The sequence below is a fragment of the Pseudophryne corroboree genome, chromosome 2, assembly GCF_028390025.1.
Source record: "Pseudophryne corroboree isolate aPseCor3 chromosome 2, aPseCor3.hap2, whole genome shotgun sequence".
NCBI lineage: Eukaryota > Metazoa > Chordata > Amphibia > Anura > Myobatrachidae > Pseudophryne > Pseudophryne corroboree.
The window spans coordinates 858,550,210-858,572,978 of NC_086445.1; positions in this window are offsets into that span (position 1 = coordinate 858,550,210).

Consider the following 22,769-nt stretch of genomic DNA (forward strand, 5'->3'; position numbering starts at 1 on the left):
CAATGCATTTAGCTGCCTGATGGGGCACTTCATTATTATAAGGAGGAGGGATATATATAGCTAGTATATGAAGTGTGACTCGATTAACAACCGCACAAAGAAATACATATCTACCGTGGCTATCAATTTGCCTGGACTCTAATTGAAACTGTATAGATTTTCTAATAAGGACTGAGACACTCCTAGAATTATGTGAGAACGTGGAATTATATATGTGCCCTACCCAAGACCTTTTAAGAGCCAAAACCCTACTACCTGTTAAATGAGTCGCCGAGATGCATGCTATATCCGCCCTAGAAGTACCCTCAAATCTGTATACACATACGTGTCCACCCACATATATAGAACCCATCAGAAAACATATAACATAATGCACAATACAGATATTTAGCAAAAAATGTAGGCAAAACACACAGTGAAACAAGCCAAACAGTCATAGCATACTAGCCATTCTTGCAACAAACAGCCCTCAGCGCGGAGCGCAGGGCTGTCTCTCAAGCCAGTCGTCCGTATCATGTGGATTAGCAAAGAAATGAGTAGTGTTGTCGTGAACCACCCGTATTCTGGTCGGAAACAGCATGAAACACTGAATATTGCGATCCCTCAATTTACGCTTGACTTGTAAAAATTGGATTTTTGTACATCCAGAGTGAAATCCGGAAAAGCAGATACAGAATGATTTTCAAACTTGAGAGGGCCGTTAGCGCGCACCAGATGCAAAACAGTGTCTCTGTCCTAAAAGTAAAGGAAGCGAGCAATAAAGGTCCGAGCAGGGGCTCCAGGAGGAGGAGGCCGTGAAGGAAGCCTATGAGCCTGCTTCACCGCAAATTGAGGACTAAAAGCATCTCTAGCAAAAAGACTGCACAGTCAATCCTCCCAAAACTTTTCAGGAGCCGTGCCCTCAGACCTTTCCGGAAGGCCCACAAATCGGACATTGTTACATCTCAGGCGCCCCTCTACATCGGATAATTTACCTTGAATAGTGGGCATCTGAGACGGGAGATCATCCACTTTACACTTTAAAGGATTAGTAACATCCTCCAGGAAGGAGATACGGTGCTCAGTTTCACCAACCCGTTCCCTAATTTTTTGTAAGTCTTGACGCAGCAGAGAGACATCGATCTGTACTTGACCGATCCTGTCAGTGACCCTCTGCTCCAATGCAGATATAGCTTGCAAAATTTGCTGAGTAGAGTGCAGTGGGTCACCACCTCCAGCAGCATCGTCAGTCTGTAGAGAAGAGGAAGGCGAAAGAGTACTTTGACTATCCGAAGCAGGTGGGTGGGGTTCTGGCATACCTCTCAAGTCGTTTAGCGGCACTGGATGCATGCCCGTGTTTCCCCGTATTTGTATATACGTATCAGCTACAATGCGCCACAGGAGTGTAGTCAAAGCACACTGTTGCAGAAACAGGATCTATTTCCAAGTGTAGCAGCACTAATATAATATAACAGGAGAGCATCTATAAGTTCCAAAATGCAGCTTCACTAATATAATATAACATAACAGGAGAGTGTCTGTAGTATCCAAAGTGCAGCAGCACCGATATAATATAACAGAAAAGCGTCTGTAATTTCTAAATGCAGCAGTGCCGATACAATATAACAGGAGAGTGTCTATAATTCTGGAAATGCAGCAGCACTGATATAATATATATAACAGGAGAGTGTCTGAACTTCCAAAATGCAGCAGCACTGAAGGAACAGGAGAACGTCTGTAGCAACTAAAATGCATCAGCACCAGCTTAGGAAAACAGGGGAGCACCTGTAATCTGAAGCTGCAGCCGTGTCCACAGGCTGCGCCCCCGAAGCAATACACAATCAGGACCAAAAATGTAGAGGTGATGACCAAGCCCCTTCCAAAATGGCCACAGCAGGCCAGCACCACAAGGCTATCAGGATTCAGTCAGTGCTCCAGAGGGATACAGTGCAACATAGGGAGACAGCCAGCCACACTAGCAGAGCCCACTGCAGGGAGAGAGTTGCTCCTCAGAAGACCACCCAGGTTCTCCCACCCTACAGCCACAGCCACCAGCGCTTACCGGACACAACAGGAACCCCCCAGCAGGGAATAGAAGATGGTGGCCGCCCAGCAGGATCATGCGGCAACAGAGATAGCAGCTTCGGGCAGTCAGCAGCCCCTGCGCCACTCCCAGAGGTAGTCTGGCGCATGGGAACGGAGAAAGCAGCCACCGGAGGATAGAGCAGCCAGCCGCAACCAGAACTGCAGGGGGAACACAGAGCACACGGAGCGTGTCTCAGCAGAAAGGGTCCCAGCCGGAGGCCACGCCACTCACCAGCCGGAGATCAGCAGTGAAGTCTCCACAGGTCCACCGCTGGCACCGTATGTTAAGAACCACCAGGGAACAGGAGTTTAAACAGGATTTGTTCGGGGAGCTACAGCAACAAGCTGCTATTCCATGCTGTGCCAAGCCACGCCCCTCCTTCTTTACAGCTTTAATAAATCTGAGGGAAACTTATTTCTGCCTTAAGCATGTGGAAACAGCCATATCTGCATGTCTTAAGGTCACAATTATTTTGATATATAGGTTCCACTGTCTCTTTTTCTGCACATCCTCTCCTCTTGTACGGACCCCACTAGTCACAGTCATAGTTTCACTTAAATATGACCCAGAAAAATGTTTGGTAAAAGATGTCATACCCTAGCCCAGTGGTTCCCGATACCCTAAAGTATCATAATTTTTTTAAGGCATCCCTAATCCAATAGATTCTTATTGATAATTTCAGCAAAACTGAACACATTAAGTAACTTGTGCTTACCTTAAGTTTTTAGGGTCAGTAATGCGGTGGTGGCCAGGATAACTCTTCTGTTGGTCCACATAATTTATTATTGTCACCCACTAACACTGGTTTTATCTTTGACATTGAGATGAAATAATTTGATTTGGCCCTGGACCACCAACCCATGGCATTCCTGCAAGTGCCCCGAGGCACCTCAGGGTGCCACAACACCCAGTTTGGAAATTACTGCACTAGCCAATGTAGACAGAGTTAGTGCCTGATTCAAAGTCGCACACAAGGTGCCTGCCTGAAAATAAATGCTAAACTCCATCTGTATTTAGAGTTGATCACATCTATGCTACTGCACTTCTACTACTTATCTGCTCATGTAAGTAGTTGTCATCACTATCACGCACATGCACATGTTCACTACTGAATAGCCCGCAATTCCGTTTACATGCCCATGTCCCACCTTCGGTAAATGCCCAGAACCACCCTCTCAGCTGCCAGTGGAAATGTGGCAGGGATGTGTACAACTGTGAATTGCATGTAATCGCCCAAAGTAGCAAACAATCGGGAACATGTAGAATACTAAAAGTGCAAGATTCATCTGCTCAACAGACTTGCACAAGACTCTGAATCAGTTTCTAAATGTTTATTGGAATCAGGGCTGGCTGTTACCAAGGACATGCAGTTAGGGGAGTCAGGGGGGCAGAGCCTCACCTGTCATAATGATTCAAATATTACAAAGAAGTTGTTTCTAACAGAGATTCTGTGTCATAAATATCTGCTTTGTATTATTCTAATCATTTCTTCTGTGAAAATGCAGCCAAACCAGTCAGGAGGCAGCGAGAGCTCTGCTTCCTGCTGACAATCGTAAAGTGACTGAAGCGGAGGGCGGGGCCAAGCTAGGAGCAGTAAAGGCCCATTGAAAAAAAATATAGAAATGCGGCGCCCATTCATTTGCCCCCTTGACAGGAATGTGTCTTCAGCCCACATGAAATCATGCCCATGTCAGTCAGGCAGATGTTATTGGATAGTAGCAGTGCCGTTTCTAGCGGCGGGCGAGCCGTGCAACCGCACGGGGCGCCCACCGCGGCACTTCGTGACTACTCCTCTCCTCCCTCTCTCTCCCCCCGAGCGCTCCTGATCGGGGGGCGGGGCTTCGCGGAATGACGCGTTTGCGTCGTGACGTCACGACGCAAACGCGTCATTCCGCGAAGCCCCGCCCCCCGAGCAGGAGCGCTCGGGTGGAAGAGAGAGGGAGGAGAGGACTGGAGAAGATAACCATCGACGGAGGAGGCGGCCGGCGCGCGGGACCCGAAGAGCGGCAAGTTGTAAGTATTCTCTTTCTCTCTCTCTCTCTTTCTCTCTCCCTCCCCACTTGACACCTGCCGCACTGTGTAAAATGGGGATACCTGCCACACTGTGTAAAATAGGGATACCTGCGCACTGTATAAAATGGGGATACCTGCCACACTGTGTAAAATGGGGGCACCTGCCGCACTGTATAAAATGGGGATACCTGCCGCACTGTATAAAATGGGGATACCTACCGCACTGTGTAAAATGGGGATATCTACCGCACTGTGTAAAATGGGGACACATGCCTGCGTACTGTGTAAAATGGGGATACCTGCCGCACTGTGTAAAATGGGGGCACGTGCCTGCGTACTGTGTAAAATGGGGGCACGTGCCTGCATACTGTGTAAAATGGGGACACCTGCCTGCGTACTGTGTAAAATGGGGATATCTGCTTACCGTACTGTGTAAAATGGGGACACCTGCCTGCCGCACTTTGTTAAATGGGGACACCTGCCTGCCGCACTTTGTAAAATGGGGACACCTGCCTGCCGCACTTTGTAAATGGGGACACCTGCCTGCCGCGCTGTGTAATATGGGGACACTAGCCTGGTGTAATGTGTAAAAAGGGGACTTTTTTATTTTTATTTTTTTCCCCTGTGGTGGGTGTGATATCAGACGAGGCCACGCCCACTGAAATGAGACCACGCCCATTTTAATCAGGCCACACAGCCTTGTCGGGAGCGCGCGCGCCTTCGGTGCGCGCATGCTTTTTTTCTGGCTACATGGGGGGGGGGCACGCAATTTTTTTTTATACCAATGGGGGGGCGCATTTTGAAATCTCGCACTGGGAGCCAAATTGTCTAGAAACGGCCCTGGATAGTAGATGCAGTGCTGCATCCGTTGGGTAGCAGACAATGCGGCAGTAGGGCACAGTGGAGATTGCGGACATTAGTGGTGGCGGGACACAGCAGAGATAGTGGGACATGGCAGCAGGCCTAGATCAAGGAGGATCCAGTCCCTGCAGAATTCGGCAGCGGTTCCCATTTAAAAAATGGCATCTTAGCATCATTTTTTTAATTCAAGATTGCCATCGCAAGCCAATCACAGCTTATTTGAGCCAGCATGAGGCACCAACTGGCATTCCGCTAGCGGGGAGGGAACATGCAGGAGCTCCCAAAGATAGAAGAACCCGGAAGTCCTGGTGGGCGTTAGCTGTGCAAGAGAGATTAAAGGCTGTCGCCCACCAGGTGAAGACACCAGAAGCCCTGGGTAGGTGATTGTCATGCAAAACAGCTTAAAGGCCGCTGCCCCACAGGTGAAGATGCAGGAAGAAGACATCGGAAGTCCTGGTGGATGGCGACCATGCAAAAGACCTTAATGGCCGCCGCCCCTGGGTAAAAGTCAGGGACGTGTGGTGAGGTAAATGGCTTAGGAGGCATTGGCTAGTAGCAGAGCCAGATTTGCACACAATATATTAGCTCAAGGGTTCATGTGTTCATTATACACAGGTGCAGCAGTACAGTATATACTGCTGAAAATTTGGTGAGTTTTGATCAGAGATGTGTGGAAAAGGTAGGCAGAGGAGGCACAGCCTCACCTGTCATAGACTTTTACTCCAGAATCTTGACTATAAAAATTATTAGAATAATACAAAGAAGATATTTGTAATATATTCTTTGAATTTTTAATATACTTTATATAGTCAAAACTAGTCTGGCATATATGTTAGTATGACAGGAAAGGCTCTGCCTCAACTTACCGCACATCACTGGTGTAGATGCAGGAAGAAGATGGCAGAAGCCCTAGGGAAGCGGCGGCCATGCAATAGAGCTTAAAGGCCTCCCCAGATGAAGATGTTGTATATTTAACTATTAAAACTAGAGATGTGCACTGGAAATTTATCGGGTTTTGGGGGTAATTCCAAGTTGATCGCAGCAGGAAATTTTTTAGCAGTTGGGCAAAACCATGGCCCTCATTCCGAGTTGATCGCTCGCAAGGCGATTTTAGCAGAGTTGCTCACGCTAAGCCGCCGCCTACTGGGAGTGAATCTTAGCATTTTAAAATTGCGACCGAAGTAATCGCAATATTGCGATTACACACCTCGTAGCAGTTTCTGAGTAGCTCCAGACTTACTCGGCATCTGCGATCAGTTCAGTGCTTGTCGTTCCTGGTTTGACGTCACAAACACACCCAGCGTTCGCCCAGACACTCCTCCGTTTCTCCGGCCACTCCTGCGTTTTTTCCGGAAACGGTAGCGTTTTTTCCCACACGCCCATAAAACGGCCTGTTTCCGCCCAGTAACACCCATTTCCTGTCAATCACATTACGATCGCCAGAACGATGAAAAAGCCGTGAGTAAAATTACTAAGTGCATAGCAAATTTACTTGGCGCAGTCGCAGTGCGAACATTGCGCATGCGCACTAAGCGGAAAATCGCTGCGATGCGATGAAATTTACCGAGCGAACAACTCGGAATGAGGGCCCATGTGCACTGCAGGGGAGGCAGATATAACATGTGCAGAGAGAGTTAGATTTGGGTGGGGTGTGTTCAATCTGCAATCTAAATTGCAGTGTAAAAATAAAGCAGCCAGTATTTACCCTGCACAGAAACAAAATAACCCACCCAAATCTAACTCTCTCTGCAAATGTTATATCTGCCCACCCTGCAGTGCACATGGTTTTGCCCAACTGCTAAAAAATTTCCTGCTGCGATCAACTTGGAATTACCCCCTGTGGTCACTGGACGGCTAAGCTAAGCGACACAAACACCTCAATATCACAGGAATTATTTGTTCTAATCAATGGTATTATTGGTCCAAATCACTGGAAGAAAATGACAAAATCACTGGAATTATTCGTTCTAATCAACGGTATTATTGGTCCAAATCACTGGAAGAAAATGACAAAATCACTGGAATTATTCGTTCTAATCAATGGTATTATTGGTCCAAATCACTGGAAGAAAATGACAAAATTACTGGAATTATTCGTAAACATTTGTAGAAAGTCGCTGCTTTCTGATTACAGAAATGCTCAGATATTCCTGCGAATCCACAATCCCTTCCCAGAGGAAAAAGAAATTGAGAAACCGTTGTTTGAGAACGTTTGTTCTCTTTCCCTTACAAAGGAACAAACCACTTTCCAAGAAGACTGACGTTTTTGGGATTATGGAGACATAATGGGGTATATTTACTAAGCTCCCGATTTTGACCGAGATGGTGTTTTTTCTTCAAAGTGGCATCTCGGGAATTTACTAAACTCAAATCACGGCAGTGATGAGGGCATTCGTATTTTTTTGGAAGTCCAAGAAAAAAAATACGAATGAATACACCATCGGTCAAATACACCAGCAAATTGGTAGAACTTGGTAATTTACTAAAAAGTGTAATTCACAAACACTGCCGGCAATAGCCAAACACTGCCGTGAAAAAATACAAATCGTAAGAAAGTGCTTAAATAAAACAGACCTGCTTTTTTTTACTGTGTTCTGATATGCATGCACGGATCCATGAGATCCGTGCATGTTTATCAGTGGGAAGGGGTGGGAAAGTGTTAATTTTTTTGAAAAAAAATGCGTAGGGTCCCCCCTCCTAAGCAAAACCAGCCTCGGGCTCTTTGAGCCGGTCCTGGTTGAAAAAATATGGGGGAAAAAGTGACAGGGGTTTCCCCATATTTAATCAACCAGCACCGGGCTCTGCGCCTGGTCCTGGTTCCAAAAATACGGGGGACAAAAAGCGTAGGGGTCCCCCGTATTTTTAAAACCAGCACCGGGCTCCACTAGCCAGGTACATAATGCCACAGCCGGGGGACACTTTTATATAGGTCCCTGCGGCCCTGGCATTACATACCCAACTAGTCACCCTTGGCCGGGGTACCCTGGAGGAGTGGGGACCCCTTCAATCAAGGGCGGATGGGGAGCTGATAGCCTTTTTGTCAAGTGTTGAATATTGTTTTTAGTAGCACACAGCCAATCAGGAGGGTGCCACGACGTGGCGCTCCCTGATTGGCTGAAGGAACCCTATTAGACAGAAGTCAGGGGGGGTTCCTGGCAGTCGGGGAAAGGGGTCCCATGTGAAAACATGGGGCCCCTTTCAGTGCGTGGTTACAAATAGAACAGAAGAGGACCGATCTACACTGGATTATGTGAGTATAATTTTCCCAACAGGTACCCCATGGATTCTACATGGAGAAGAGGACCGACCCTCGTGTGAACATAGGTAAGTATGTATGTATGGAGGTGTGGATGTATGTAATAAACTTTTACTTTCAAGGTGTGTGTGTCCTGTTTTTATTGGGGTATTTTTTTAGTAGTAGTACTACAGGTACCAGCGGGCCCGGTTTTCCTCCGCATGCTGGTACTTGTGGTTCTCCAAGTACCAGCTTGCGGGGGAGGCTTGCAGGGACTTGTAGTACTGCTACTAAAAACAATATTCAACACTTGACAAAAAGGCTATCAGCCCCCCATCCGCCGCCCTTGGATGGGGGGGACAGCCTCGGGCTTCACCCCTGGCCCTTGGGTGGCTGGAGGGGGGGACCCCTTGATTGAAGGGGTCCCCACTCCTCCAGGGTACCCCGGCCAAGGGTGACTAGTTGGGTATGTAATGCCAGGGCCGCAGGGACCTATATAAAAGTGTCCCCCGGCTGTGGCATTATGTACCTGGCTAGTGGAGCCCGGTGCTGGTTTTAAAAATATGAGTGACCCCTACGCTTTTTGTCCCCCGTATTTTTGGAACCAGGACCAGGCGCAGAGCCCGGTGCTGGTTGATTAAATATGGGGGAACCCATGTCACTTTTTTCCCCATATTTTTTCAACCAGGACCGGCTCAAAGAGCCCGAGGCTGGTTTTGCTTAGGAGGGGGGACCCCACGCATTTTTTTAACATTTTTTTTACAATGTTTTACTTTTTACGAAAGGTGCACAATGAAGCCCAGCACGGATCTCACAGATCCGACCGAGATTCATTGTGTTAAAGTCGGCAGTGTTTTACAATTCACTCCCGTAAAACACTGCCAAAAAATACGAATGACATCGAATTCGGTAAATACGAAAATGCAGAATACGACAGCTTAGTAAATTAGTCGTAATAAATTCAAAAAGTTGCAATTTTACACGTTCGATGTCATTCGTGTTTGAACTTTAACCTCATTCGGAAAAATAAGAATTTTAGTAAATATACCCCTCTGTTTTTGAATATAAATCCTAAAGCAGGTGGTGTATGAGAGCAAAAGAGTGCAAGAGACCAGCCATGCAGTTTCTGAAATATTATGACAAAATGTTACTGTATTTCATAAGCACTCATTCCTAACTCTGCTAAGTACTGTTTGGTATACTGTATCTGGCTTCCATGAGGTAGTTGTCCATTATTTCAGCTTCCATTGACCTTTTTGAAAGCGGTAGAAGTTATCGATTCTTTTTTTTTTTTTTTTAATTTTCCCCTATTTTTAATTTTCTCCTGCATAGCCCAGTAAAATGTTGCAATGTTAAGTATTGACTTGTGCCTTCTGGGGGTCCACTTCTTCACCAAACCCAGCCAAATCTCATCCTAACCCTCTGTTCCACGTTCTCTATGTACCCCATCTGTGTCACCCATGTCTGTCTACCCCTCCCCTTTAGATTGTAAGCTCTCACGAGCAGGGCTCTCTTCCCTCATGTGCTTATCCTTTGTCCTACTTTAATAATCTTCAACTGTACCACATCCAGCAGTCTTCTGCCACCTGATACTTATTCCAGTGTCATCTGCTGATGTAACTATGTTTATTTACCTTGTACTTGTCCTATACTGTCATCAACTGTAAATTGCTGTTTTCCTGTTTGATTATTTATGTACTCTGTAATTGAGTGCTGCCGAACCCTTCTTGCGCCATATAAATAAAGGATAATAATAATAATAATAATAATAATAATAATAATAATAATATAGGGTGTATAATCCCCAGGTGTATCTCACACATCACACAATACAGTATATAGGGTGTATAATCCCCAGGTGTATCTCACACATCGCTCAGTACAGATTACAGGATGTATAAAATCACCAAGTGTATAACACACGTCACACAGTACAGTATACATATTGGTCACACCAATGCAGCAGATATTGAGCACTAATCAGGATACTAGAAGTGACACAGAGCTGCAAGATACAGCAATGGCCTACTGTACTGTACTATATGTATACTGCTGGTCACCAAAATGCTGCACTGTCCTACTATATACTGCTCACAATAATACAGCACAGAGATAGTATACTTGACACAGAGCTGCAGATACAGCAATGGCCTACTGTACTGTACTATATATGTATACTGCTGGTCACCAAAATGCTGCACTGTCCTACTATATACTGCTCACAATATAGAATGCAGCCACGTCCTCTCCGTTCAATCTACAATGCACGAGTGAAAATGGCGGCGACGCGCGGCTCTTTATATAGAATATGAATCTCGCGAGAATCCGACAGCGGGATGATGACGTTCGGGCGCGTTCGGGTTAAATGTGCAAGGCGGGAAGATCCGAGGCTGCCTCGGACCCGTGTAAAATAGGTGAAGTTTGGGGGGGTTCGGATCTCGGAGAACCGAACCCGCTCATCTCTAATAAAAACATTAAGTGTCTTGATTTTATTTTATTATTTTATTTTCAGGCAAACTACAGTTGCCAGCGGGCCCTTAATGTCCAGGCATGCAGGCACTTCTGGTTCTCCACAAGCTGGCATGCTGGGGCAGGCTTGCTGGGACCCGTAGGCTGCCTGTAAAGAACAATATTATCATACCATGAACCACGCGCCCACTCCCACCAGCAGGGCCGGATTAACAATGGGGCGGATGGAGTTGCAGGAAGTCTGGTACTGAAGTGTGTGTGTGTGTGTGTGTGTGTGTGTGTGTGTGTGTGTGTTTTGGGGCGGGGTGGGGTGAGGAAGGGATAGCTATAATAGGGTAGATAGCTGTGTGTGTGGGGGGGAGGGTGTGTGTGTCTGTATTAGGGGCAAAGGATGCCAAGATGGTTCTGGAGCCATCTAAGGGGGAGAGGAGCTAGGTGGCACGACAATTAGGGGGATCAGTGAGTGAGCCCCATCCCATTTTGTCACCTAAGGAGGTCCACTGACCAGTCAGGAGGGAGCGGGCAGAGAGTAGATAAGGAGCAGCAGGAAGGGGGAGAAGCTTTGTGATGGGGGATTGTATGAGGGTGGTGCGCTGTATGTGTGTTTCTGGGGAGCTAAGGGGGGAGAGTGTGTGTGGAGGGGGTGTCTGTGTGAGGAAGGGATAGCTATAATAGGGTACATAGCTGTGTGGGAGAGGGGGTCGTGGGGGGCACCGAACTCAAACTTGCCTCCGGGCAATGGGAAAAAACTTAAGACACTGCAGCCGTGGCTTTGCCCCCTTCTGGCTGTGGCTGAGGAGCTGTGTGTACTGTGCAGTAGCTCGCTCCGGTTCACTGTTTGTGTGGCAGCTGTGTGCACTGTGCAGTAGCTCACTCCGGTTCACTGTTTGTGTGGCTGGGAGTGCTGCTGCTCTATCTGATTCTGCAGGACGCGGAGTGAGAGGGCAGGCAGCATGAATGCCAGGCTCAGTGAGAATTGGAGGAAGTCTCTACTGCTGCATTCGCACCATCTGGTGTTAGCTTGGGCCCTGGGGGTGCACTCACCTGGTGAGACATTGTAGCAGGCAGTGGTTCCATAATTATCCTGACAGTGTTCTAATTTTTATTTAGAAACATTTAGCATATTAGCATATTGGGCCCATCACCCAGCATCTGCCCCAACTCGCTCTGTCCCGCCTTCCCCCCTACTCTGGTCCCTTACCCCATTCTTCCTTACCCCATAACCTCCCCTTTTAGGTCTGTTCCATATCCATCGCAATTGGAGCAGCTGGAGCGCAGAGCTTCATCTGTGCACGCATAGAGGACACGTTACACTGTCACCCACTGCCTCTCTGTCTCCCACTATCTGTCCCCATCACCCTCTCTATCCCCATCACCCTTTCCTGTCACCCACTGCCTCTCCGTCTCCCACTATCTGTCCCCATCACCCTCTCTATCCCCATCACCCTTTCCTGTCACCCACTGCCTCTCTGTCTCCCACTATCTGTCCCCATCACCCTCTCTATCCCCATCACCCTTTCCTGTCACCCACTGCCTCTCCGTCTCCTCCTATATCTACTTGTCAGCTCACTCTCATCACCAGCACTCTCTCTCTCCTGTCACTCTCTGTCTCCACAAGGCATCACCCTCTACCTCTAGTTTTCTATTGCCAGTTACTGCTGCAATAAAAAACTACCTTTCGCCATGATTTAGTGGTATAATTACAAAGCAGTGTACTTTCAACCCCCCAAATTTACCCCCTCGCTACCCCCAGCATTACCTCTGTACTGTCTGCCCCTAACCCACTCCTTGCCCCCAATACTGCCCCAGCTGCAATCTACCACTATCCCCAGTACTGCCCCCAGTACCTACCTACACTTACACCCTTCCTGTCACCAACATTGCCCCAGTACTGCCCCAGCTGCTGTCTTTCCTTACCCTCTCCTGCATACCCTTATCTCCCTCTACCCCAACTGCTACCCACTCACAGCACTTCTCAAACTGTTGCCTGCTCTTACCTCCTCACTACCCCCAGCACTGCCTGCCCTTATCCCCCTCCCTGCCCCAAGTGTTCCCTGTCACAACCCCCAGCTCTACCCCAACTGCTGCCTTCCCCCAGCACTGCCTATAATGCATAAATTGTGATGGGACCCAGAAACCATTCGCTCAGCACGATCACTGCACCCCATGCCCCCATATCACTAGCCATATCCCCTGTTGCCGCACACAAAATTCAGCTCCAGGCCCATGTGGACCTTAATCTGGCACTGCCCACCAGAGGTGTGGGGCATAGCACTGCGTTGTTACCCGGGAGGGGGGAACCTATTTTATATTTATGGGGTCCCACTTTATGAAGAATTTGAGCCCTGGGCTGACCAGTTTGGGGGGGGTGTTTAATGTGATAGCAGGGGAACCCCACACTGATTGTCCCCCCTGCTATGTCATTATCCCCCTGGCTGGTTGAGCCTGGTGCTGGTTATTGTTAACTAAGGGGAACCCACACTGTTTTGTATGTTTGTTTTTGGGGAGGGGGGTTTAATTAACAAGTGCCTCCCCAGCAATTGATCTCACTGCTTGTCACTGGCTATTACATATTATAAGTAAATATCAGTGGGGATCCTACCTGCTGGGGTAGGAGGGCTGCTGCTTCCTGGAGAGGAGGAGAATCAAGCCCCAGTCAGCTGGGTATCAGCACCTTTACAGCAGAACAGACAGGTGCCGGGACCAGCGCATGTGCATAAGCGGCGGACCTACAGCCCATGCGGGAAACACCAGTGTCAGAAGGAATCTAATAGGGCCGGTGATTCCGAACTGGGTTCAGGTTGAATAGCGGACGCCCCAGGATAGTGGACCATTTGGACTGAGCCGTTAGAAACGAGGTGGTGGCTGAATTTGGTGTCTCAGTGTTTAGTTCCGATTGGATGGCTGTCTCTCTGGGATGGAAGCGGGCTGGCTGAATAAAGTTCCTTCACATGAAGACAAAGATAATGACGAAAGAAGGAGGCTGCCGAAACCTAGGGTCCGAACTGATGACTGCAGAGGAGATGTAGGAACTGGTATGCCGTGATCCGTGGCTGTGCCGACTCTTGCGGCCTGGACAGTGATGGAGACAACTATGGTGGATCGGCGCCGGTAGTTGGACTACACGGAGCCGTATTTGGTCCAGGAGCGCAGTGACCAAACGGGTAGAGACTCTGGAGATGGTGTTTGATAAATAAGCAGGAAACCAGGAACAAGAGACAAACTCTGGAAACTGGAAGTCAGAGAACTAACTTGCAAACAGGCTGTAGAAGATGTTGAACTGACATCAGAATGACCCAGAATGCTTCAAGAAATACCCTGCCCTTACCTAGGATTGGCTGGAGCAAAATTAGCAGCAGCATGTCCTGATTGGTCCAGCGAGTCACATGGTATCACCAAAATGGCGGCACCTCGTGTCCAACGCCGCCAGTATACAACCGCTCAGAGTCCTGCTTTGCAGCCTGCTCCATGCGACCTGCCAGCCGCCTGCCGCAGCGCCGAGGGTATGGCCACAGCACGCGGAAAGGTAAGCTCCGGCTTCCTGTCAAGCTGGCCGTGACAACCAGTGCCGTAACTAGATATTTTAACGCAGTGTGCAAGAAACAGCATCGGCGCCACCCCATATATAAAATAGGGCAAGTGCACGCCGCAGGTGTAGGGGAGTGGCTTCATGGGGAAGGGGCGTGGTCACATAATAATACCAATTCAAGGGATGACAGTGAGAGACAAGACGTGGGGGAGAGAGGAAGAGATGAGACATGGAGTAGAAAGATGCGTAGGGAAGACAGCGAGGAACGAGACGTGGGGGGAGAGCGACAGAAGAGACGTGGGGGAGAGAGCAATAGAAGAGACACAGGGAGAGCGAGAGAGACGAGATGCGGGGAAGAGCGAGAGAGACGAGATGCGGGGGAGAGCGAGAGAGATGAGATGCGGGGGAGAGCGAGAGAGACGCGACGCAGGGGAGAGCGAGACATGGGGGAAAGTGAACGACAAGATATGGGGGAGAGCGAGAATGAGACGTGGGGGAGAGCAAGAGACATGTAGGAAAGTGAGGCATGGGGGAGAGGGCGAGATGTTAGGGGTAGAGAGTGAGGTGGGGAAAGAGATGGGGGTGGGGGAGAGAAAGGGACTGAGAGGGGGAGCATCACAGAAAAAAACCCTGCATCTAAAATAACCCCCATTTCAGTGTGTGACCGACCTGCCGATTGGTGCTCTCACAGTCACAGGCTCACAGCTTGCGTGGCCTTTGTGGTGGAGGTGGAGCGGGTACCGCAGCTGGCTTCTGCAGCATTTGAGGTGCGAGGACGAGCTACCGGTGAAGCTGCTGTGCGGCCACGGGCCATGTACAGGGTGACAGCGGGGGCGGTGGAATCCAGGACTGCAGGCCGGCCAGAGTGGCACCAGAGTGCAGGGTGTAGCTGCCGGGCAGCACAGGATGGTGTTGGCAACATGCACTATACTAGCGGTTTCCTGAGTCAGATGGATAGCACAGCGCACACACTGGGGCTTCTAGCGCGCATATCTCTGTAGCAGCAGGCGGGGAGCAGGAGAGGGAACCAGCGGGTGAGAGGAGCAGGGGATCAGATAGAGATCGGGAAGGTGCTATTATACTTTACATTGCAGCAGGGACATACAGATCACGATCGCAGCCGGTTTCGCCCTTAGGATGCCATGTGCTGTGTGCGGTGCCCCCTCCACACATACCTATGACAACCAGCTTCTATGAACTGCATTGGCTGCAGCCTACAGAAGTCAGATTTGGCTGCACGAAAGACATGGAGTGGCATCCTACAGGAAGCCCTCTCTCTGCTAATTGCAGCCTGGTCTGGCAGTCCAAGAGGGAGGAAACACCTCCCCCTGGGGCTGCCTGTAGTGTCTGTGCCTGACAGGTGTAATTTCCAATAGGAAGTCACAACCAGTCACAGTGAAGCCAGTATAGTCACAGACTGCATCTGGCTCGTTGACACTGAGCTGAGGATGGCAGATTTTACTGGGGCATAGGTAAAATCTGCCACTGGTACATATACACAATCAACAGCAGAGTTTACATACAGGGGCTGGTTCAGACTCGCATGCAAAGTGGCTGTAGTAGCGAGCTACCATTTTATTCTGATTTACTCCATAATGCTAATGCCAGTATCTGTTCACTTAATGTGAGGGTTCGTGCATGTGCAAGTGGAGTCCATGCTGTCCAATGATTTTACAACATTATTACTAGTGTCTGCCCCTGCACCAGCCCTATGGGTATATCTGAAACAGGCTTCTCTACACTGAATAACACAGAGCTTTAAATACAGGCACATATCACTTCCATAGGTCAGAGTTTACATCTCAGTACATCAGTAGAAGACAAATTGCTTTCCTGAGCACAGGCTAATTTATGCCAGTTGCAATTTAATATGACATATATATTGAACTGAAGACTATGCACTTACTTAAACTTAGTAATGTCAGCAATATACGTTTCAGATAGCTACAGTGTTTAGTTCTCTATTGAAGTAATCTATAGTGAAATGTAATCAATGAAGATAAAGAAGCAGGTCTACAAGACTGAAAACAGTGAAGTTGCAATACTAATGGTAATAAAAATAGCATTATTATTATTATTATTATTATTATTATTAAGAATAATAATAAAGTACATGCTATCAGATTTTATTATAATCATTCTATTATTAATCTATTGGAACATTGTTAGGGTATACCTTATTTAAAGGCACCAATAACAAAGAAAGATGAAATCAGTATGTAGAAAAAAGAAAAAATGCAAGTGCACACTCTAAATACGAAACACTGCTTATCAGAATAATTATAATAAACTCTACAATATAACAAAGAGTAAAATTGAGGTGGTTAGCATAAATTTGACCAAAAATATGGGCCCAACAACCACAACCAGGTGACCTCATCTGGTGGGTCTTTAACACTAAGGTTCAAGTCCAGTGCACGAGACCCCCCAGGCCAACATAAGCAAATCACCCACAGGCATCACGCTAATGAAAGGTTTAAGTGTAAAAAAGTGTTACATTAGTAAGAAGCCGCAGCTAAGTGTTAAATAGGTGAGAGGTAATAATTAGAATGTTAAAAAGTGTTACATTGGTAAAAAAACATAAAAAAAATTAGTTGCTAAAAAGAGCAAGATTAAATGTTACAATATGATGCACCCAAAGCATCTAGGCCACACCAACACAGGGGGCCCCACGCTCCAAACTAATCACTAAAGCTGATAAATTGCATACATTTATTCAGTATTTACCATTCATAGTGCCTTTTCCAATTAGTTTATGACAAATCAGTGTGATAAAACTCAGAAAACATTATATCACACTTGTATGTGCACCTTTGCATATTGATCTGTATTTAAATTACCCTGCTTGTGATTTTGTGTCAGACATCTTTATGTTTTCATTGAATATAGACATGAAAGGACAATATCAAATAGAATGTCAATTAATTAGTTTCTAATATAATTTGTTTTTAAGATGTTTTAACTAAAGATGAAAGGGTTCGGATCTCAAGATCCGAACCCCCCCAAAATTCACGATCCGAGCCGGGCTTGGGACTTCCTGCCAGACTCAGATCCCAGAACGAGGCAAAATATCATCATCCCACTGTTGGATTTTCGCGGGTTTTAGATTCCATATAAGGAGCTGCGCGTCACCGCCATTTTAACTTCGGACTTGGGGCCTAATTCAGAGTTGATCACAGCAACAAATTTGTTAGCAGTTGGGCAAAACCATGTGCACTGCAGGGGGGGGGGGGGCAGATATAACATGTGCTGAGAGAGTTAGATTTGGGTGGGGTGTGTTCAAACTGAAATCTAAATTGTTGCGTCAAAATAAAGCAGCCAGTATTTACCCTGCACAGAAACAAAATAACCCACCCAAATCTAACTCTCTCTGCACATGTTATATCCCCCCCCCCCCCCCCCCCCGCACTGCACATGGTGTTGCCCAACTGCTAACAAATTTGCTGCTGTGATCAACTCTGAATTACTCTCTTGGAGAGTGAGGGAGACAGACATCTGTCTCTCTGTGGGTGGTGGCGTCGGGTGGGGTCAGTGTATGCTCTTTAGGGGTGCTGTCCTGTGTGCTGTTTGGGAAACTGTCCTGTGGTGGCCTGTGCTGTTAGGGGTGCTGTACAGGGTTGCTGTCCTGGGGTGTCTTGTGCTGTTTGGGGTGCTGTACAGGGGTCTTGCTGTCCTGTGCTGTACAGGGGTGCTGTTCTGTGGTGTCCTGTGCTGTTTGGGGTGCTGTACAGGGGTGCTGTCCTGGGGTGTCCTGTGCTGTTAGGGATGCTGTATAGGGGTGTTGCTGTCCTGTGCTGAACAAGGGCACTGTTCTGTGTGCTGTAAAAATGCAGGGGTGCTGTGAAAATACAGGGGTGCTCTGTCCCTGTCCTGTATGCTGTAAAAATACAGGGGTGTTGTAAAAATAAAGGAACACTTGCCCTGTCCTGTATGCTGTAAAAAATACAGGGGTGTTGTTAAAATACAGGGGTGCTGTGAGAATACAGGGGTGCTGTGAAAATACAGGGGTGCTGTGTCCCTGTTCTGTATGCTGTACAAATACAGGGGTAATGTAAAAATAAAGGAACACTGGCCCTGTCCTGTATGCTGTAAAAATACAGGGGTGTTGTAAAAATAAATGGACACTGGCCGTGTCCTGTATGCTGTAAAAATACAGAGGTGTTATTAAAATACAGGGGTGCTGTGTCCCTGTCCTGTATGCTGTAAAAATACAGGTGTGTTAAAATACAGGGGTTCTGGCCCCTTTCCTACATGCTGTAAAAATACTTGGGTGTTGTTAAAATACAGGGGTGCTGTGAAAATACAGGGATGCTGTGTCCCTGTCCTATATGCTGTAAAAATACAGGGGTGTTGTAAAAATACAGGGGTGCTGTGAAAATACAGAGGTGCTGTGTCCCTGTCCTGTATGCTGTAAAAATACAGGGGTGTTGTAAAAATAAAGGAACCCTGTTCCTGTCCTGTATGCTGTAAAAATACAGGGGTGCTGTAAATTTAAAGGGGCAATGTTCTGTTTGATGTAAAAAAAAAAGGGGGCACTGTTCTGTGTGCTGGAATAATAAAGGGGCACTGTCCTGTGAAATAGAGAACAAAAATTTTTAGGAAAAAATAGTGAAAGATCAGGAACCACTTCCAGTTCCTAGTACTAGTGCTAAAGCTGCTGCTGCCACCAGTTATGACATTGACGATGCAATTCCATCAACGTCGTCTGCTAAGGCCGATGCCCAATGTCATAGAGGGTATGTAAAATCCAAGAAGCAAAAATTAATAACCAAAAAAAAGAAAAGAAATGATCTGATGAGAAATTTAAAATTGGCAATATGCCATTCACGATACACAAAGTGGCAAGGAAAAGCTAAGGCCTTGGCCTATGTTCATGACTGGTGGTTCAGCTTCTCATGAAGATGTAAGCCCTCCTCCCCTTCGCAAAATTAAAACCATAAAGCTTGGTAAAGCACAGAAAAAAACAACTGTGCGTTCAGACTCAGAGATATCACAAATCCCCAAGGAGAGTCTAAGAGTGTCCGCAGTTGCGATGTATAGGCCTTACCTTCCCAAGACTGTATGGAAAGCGGAAGCTCCTACCACCATTTGCATGCCCTCTGCAAGTGCTGGGAGGAGCACCGCCAGTCTAGTTGCTGATATTGAGATTGAGGATGTCACTGTAGAAGTACACCAGGATGAGGAGGATATGGGTGTAGCTGGCACTGAGGAGTTGACGATGAGGATTCTGATGATGATGATGTGGTTTGTTTGAATAAGGCACTAGTGGAGAAAGTTGTTGTCCATGGGATGAAAAAGCCCATTGTCATGCCTGGACAAAATATAAAAAAAGCCACCTCTTCGGTGTGGAATTATTTCTCCACAAATCCAGACAACAGGTGTTAAGCCATGTGTTGCCTTTGTCAATCCATAATAAGTAGGGGTAAGGACGTTAACCACCTAGGAACATCCTCCCTTATACATCACCTGCAGCACATTCATCATAAGCCATTGCCAAGTTCAGAAACTTTGGGTAATTGCATAAGCATTCCACTGACACCTAAATCCCTTTTTCCTGTTGTATCCAAGCTCCTGCAATCCACACCACCAACTCCCTCAACGTCAGTCTCCTCCTCAGTCAGGAACAGAAGTAGTCCTTCAGGCCATGTCACTGGCATGACTGACAAGTACTCTCCTATCTGACAATTCTCCAGAGGATCCTTCAGTGTTACGCATACTGCTGCAGCTGCTGTTGCTGTTGTTGTTGCTGGGAGTCGATCGTCATTCCAGAGAAGAAGTCAGAAGACCACTTGTACTACTTTAACTAAGCAATTGACTGTCCAACAGTCCTTTGCGAGGAAGATGAAATATGACAGCAGTCACCCTATTGCACAGTGGATTGCTGAGGCCATAACAACCATGTTGGTGCTAGATGTGTGTCCGGTATCCGTCATTAGTGCAGTGGGATTTAGACAGTTGATAGATGTACTGTGTCCCGGTACCAAATTCCGTCTAAATTCAACTTTACTAGGCAAGCGATTCCCGGACTGTACAGGGACATTAAGAAAAGTGTCCTCAGTGTCCTCAAAAATATGGTTGTACCCACTGTCCACTTAACCATGGACATGTAGAAAAGTGGAGCAGGGCAAACTATGGACTACATGACTGTCACATCCCACTGGGTAGATGTATTGTTTTCCGCAAGCAACAACAGCAGCGGCACCAGCATCTCACAAAAGCCAACTCATTCCTAGGCAGGCAACGCTGTGTATTATCGGTTTCCATAAGAGGCACACCGCTGAGAACCTCTTACAGAAACTGAGGAACATCATTGCAGAATGGCTTACCCCACTTAGACACTCCTGGGGCTTTGTGATATCTGACAATGGCACCAATATTGTGCGAGCATTACATCTGGGCAAATTCTAGCATGTCCCATGTTTTGCACACACAATTTGGTGGTGCAGAATTTTTTAAAAAATGACAGGGACGTGCAGGAGATGCTGTCAGTGGCACGAAAAATTGCGGCACACTTTCGACATTCAGTGACTGCGTGCCGAAGACTGGAGCGCCAGCAAACACTCTTGATCCTGCCCTGCCATCGCCTGAAGCAAGAGGTAGTAACAAGGTGGAATTCAACCCTCTATATGCTTCAAAGGATGGAGGAGCAGCAAAAGGCAGTGCCACTCCTAGATGGGCCACGTGTCTGTGCCGCTTAGCTTAGTCATCCAGCTACCTTGGTGCAACCTTTTTGCCTTAAAAACAATATTGGGGGTCATTCCGAGTTGATCGTAGCTGTGCTAAATTTAGCAAAGCTATGATCAGGCACTCACACATGCGGGGGACCCAGCACAGGGATAGTTCACCCCGCATGTCAGTGACAGCTTAACGCCGCTGTCCAGCCCCCTCCCGCCCAGCGGCTTTCCCATGCCTGTCAATCAGGCAGAGGCGATAACTAAGCAACGACGGCCTTCGGCCGTCTGGCATGCGCCGGCGCATGCGCAGTTCCAAACCAGACGCTGCGCTGCGCGATCAGGTCGGAATGACTCCCATTGTGAGGTATTCAGAATAGACTGAAATGAGTGGAAATTAATGTTATTGAGGTTATTAATACTGTAGAATCAAAATGATCCCCAAATTCTGTGATTTTAGCTGTTTTTTTTTTTTGTCAAAAAAATCCAGATCCAAAACCAAAAACCAAAAGGGTGGCTTTGGCAAAACCCATGCAGATCCAAAACACGAGTGGAGATCCAGATTCAAAACACGAAAAGTGTCTGGTGCACATCTCTAGTTTTAACATATTTTAAAGTAATGGGCAATCATACTTCAGAGACATTACCTCTACATCTTATGAGAGGTATAGTATATGTCTTCTGAATTTAACACTGATCTTTCATGCATTAACCTGGTCCTGACTAATGTCATGCATGAATTGTTTCATCTGGTAATTAATTGAGTCATTGCTATTTTCAGGGTTTGTTATATCACACATATAGAAATAGATAAGGACAATGGCCCTCATTCCGAGTTGTTCGCTCGCTAGCTGCTTTTAGCAGCATTGCACACGCTAAGCCGCCGCCTACTGGGAGTGTATCTTAGCTTAGCAGAATTGCGAACGAAAGATTAGCAGAATTGCGAATAGAAATTTCTTAGCAGTTTCTGAGTAGCTCCAGACTTACTCCTACACTGTGATCAGTTCAGTCAGTTTCGTTCCTGGTTTGACGTCACAAACACACCCAGCGTTCGCCCAGACACTCCCCCGTTTCTTCAGACACTCCCGCGTTTTTCCCAGAAACGCCAGCGTTTTTTCGCACACTCCCAGAAAACGGCCAGTTTCCGCCCAGAAACACCCACTTCCTGTCAATCACAGTACGATCACCAGAACGATTAAAAATCCTCGTTATGCCGTGAGTAAAATACCTAACTTTTGTGTAAAATAACTAAGCGCATGCGCAGTAAGCGACTAATCGCAGTATAGCGAAAATTGGCTACGAGCGAACAACTCGGAATGACCCCCAAAGTCTATTCATTATGTAAGCCCCATCTATAGCATATGAATGTTATCTTTGCCACCAATATTGACTGCAGACAAAAAAAAATGCTCTTTACGGAAAAAGTCTCTATTGATGGTATCCTATAGTATCCTTTTAACGATATCCCTGATCTGGCCATCCAGATTATTGCTTTGATAGACAAGTGAAGCCTACAATTTAAAGGGAGGCAGCACTTTGCTTAATCAAAGTGTAAGTGCGCATTTCTGTGTGATTGCATTACTGGTGTGATTAAGAGTTAAACTCTCTGGATGAAAGCCTGTTAAATGACTGCCTCCCTGAACTAAAGAGTGCTTAGTTCAGCACCTAAAACTGCATCATTATCAATTCTGACATTAGTGGCCATCAATATCAAATGAATTCCATTCTTCATAGCAATTCATGGTTGTAGCTACTAAGCCTCAAACACAGCGCACTACATAACTATTGATTATTAGATTACTAAAGCTTTAAAACTTGATGTAGCACAAGTGTAAAATAATACAATTCAATAAATCTACACATATGGAGATATTTAGAGCCTGATTCTCACGCTGCTGCGTCCGCTAAGCGTTTATTAATGTAGTT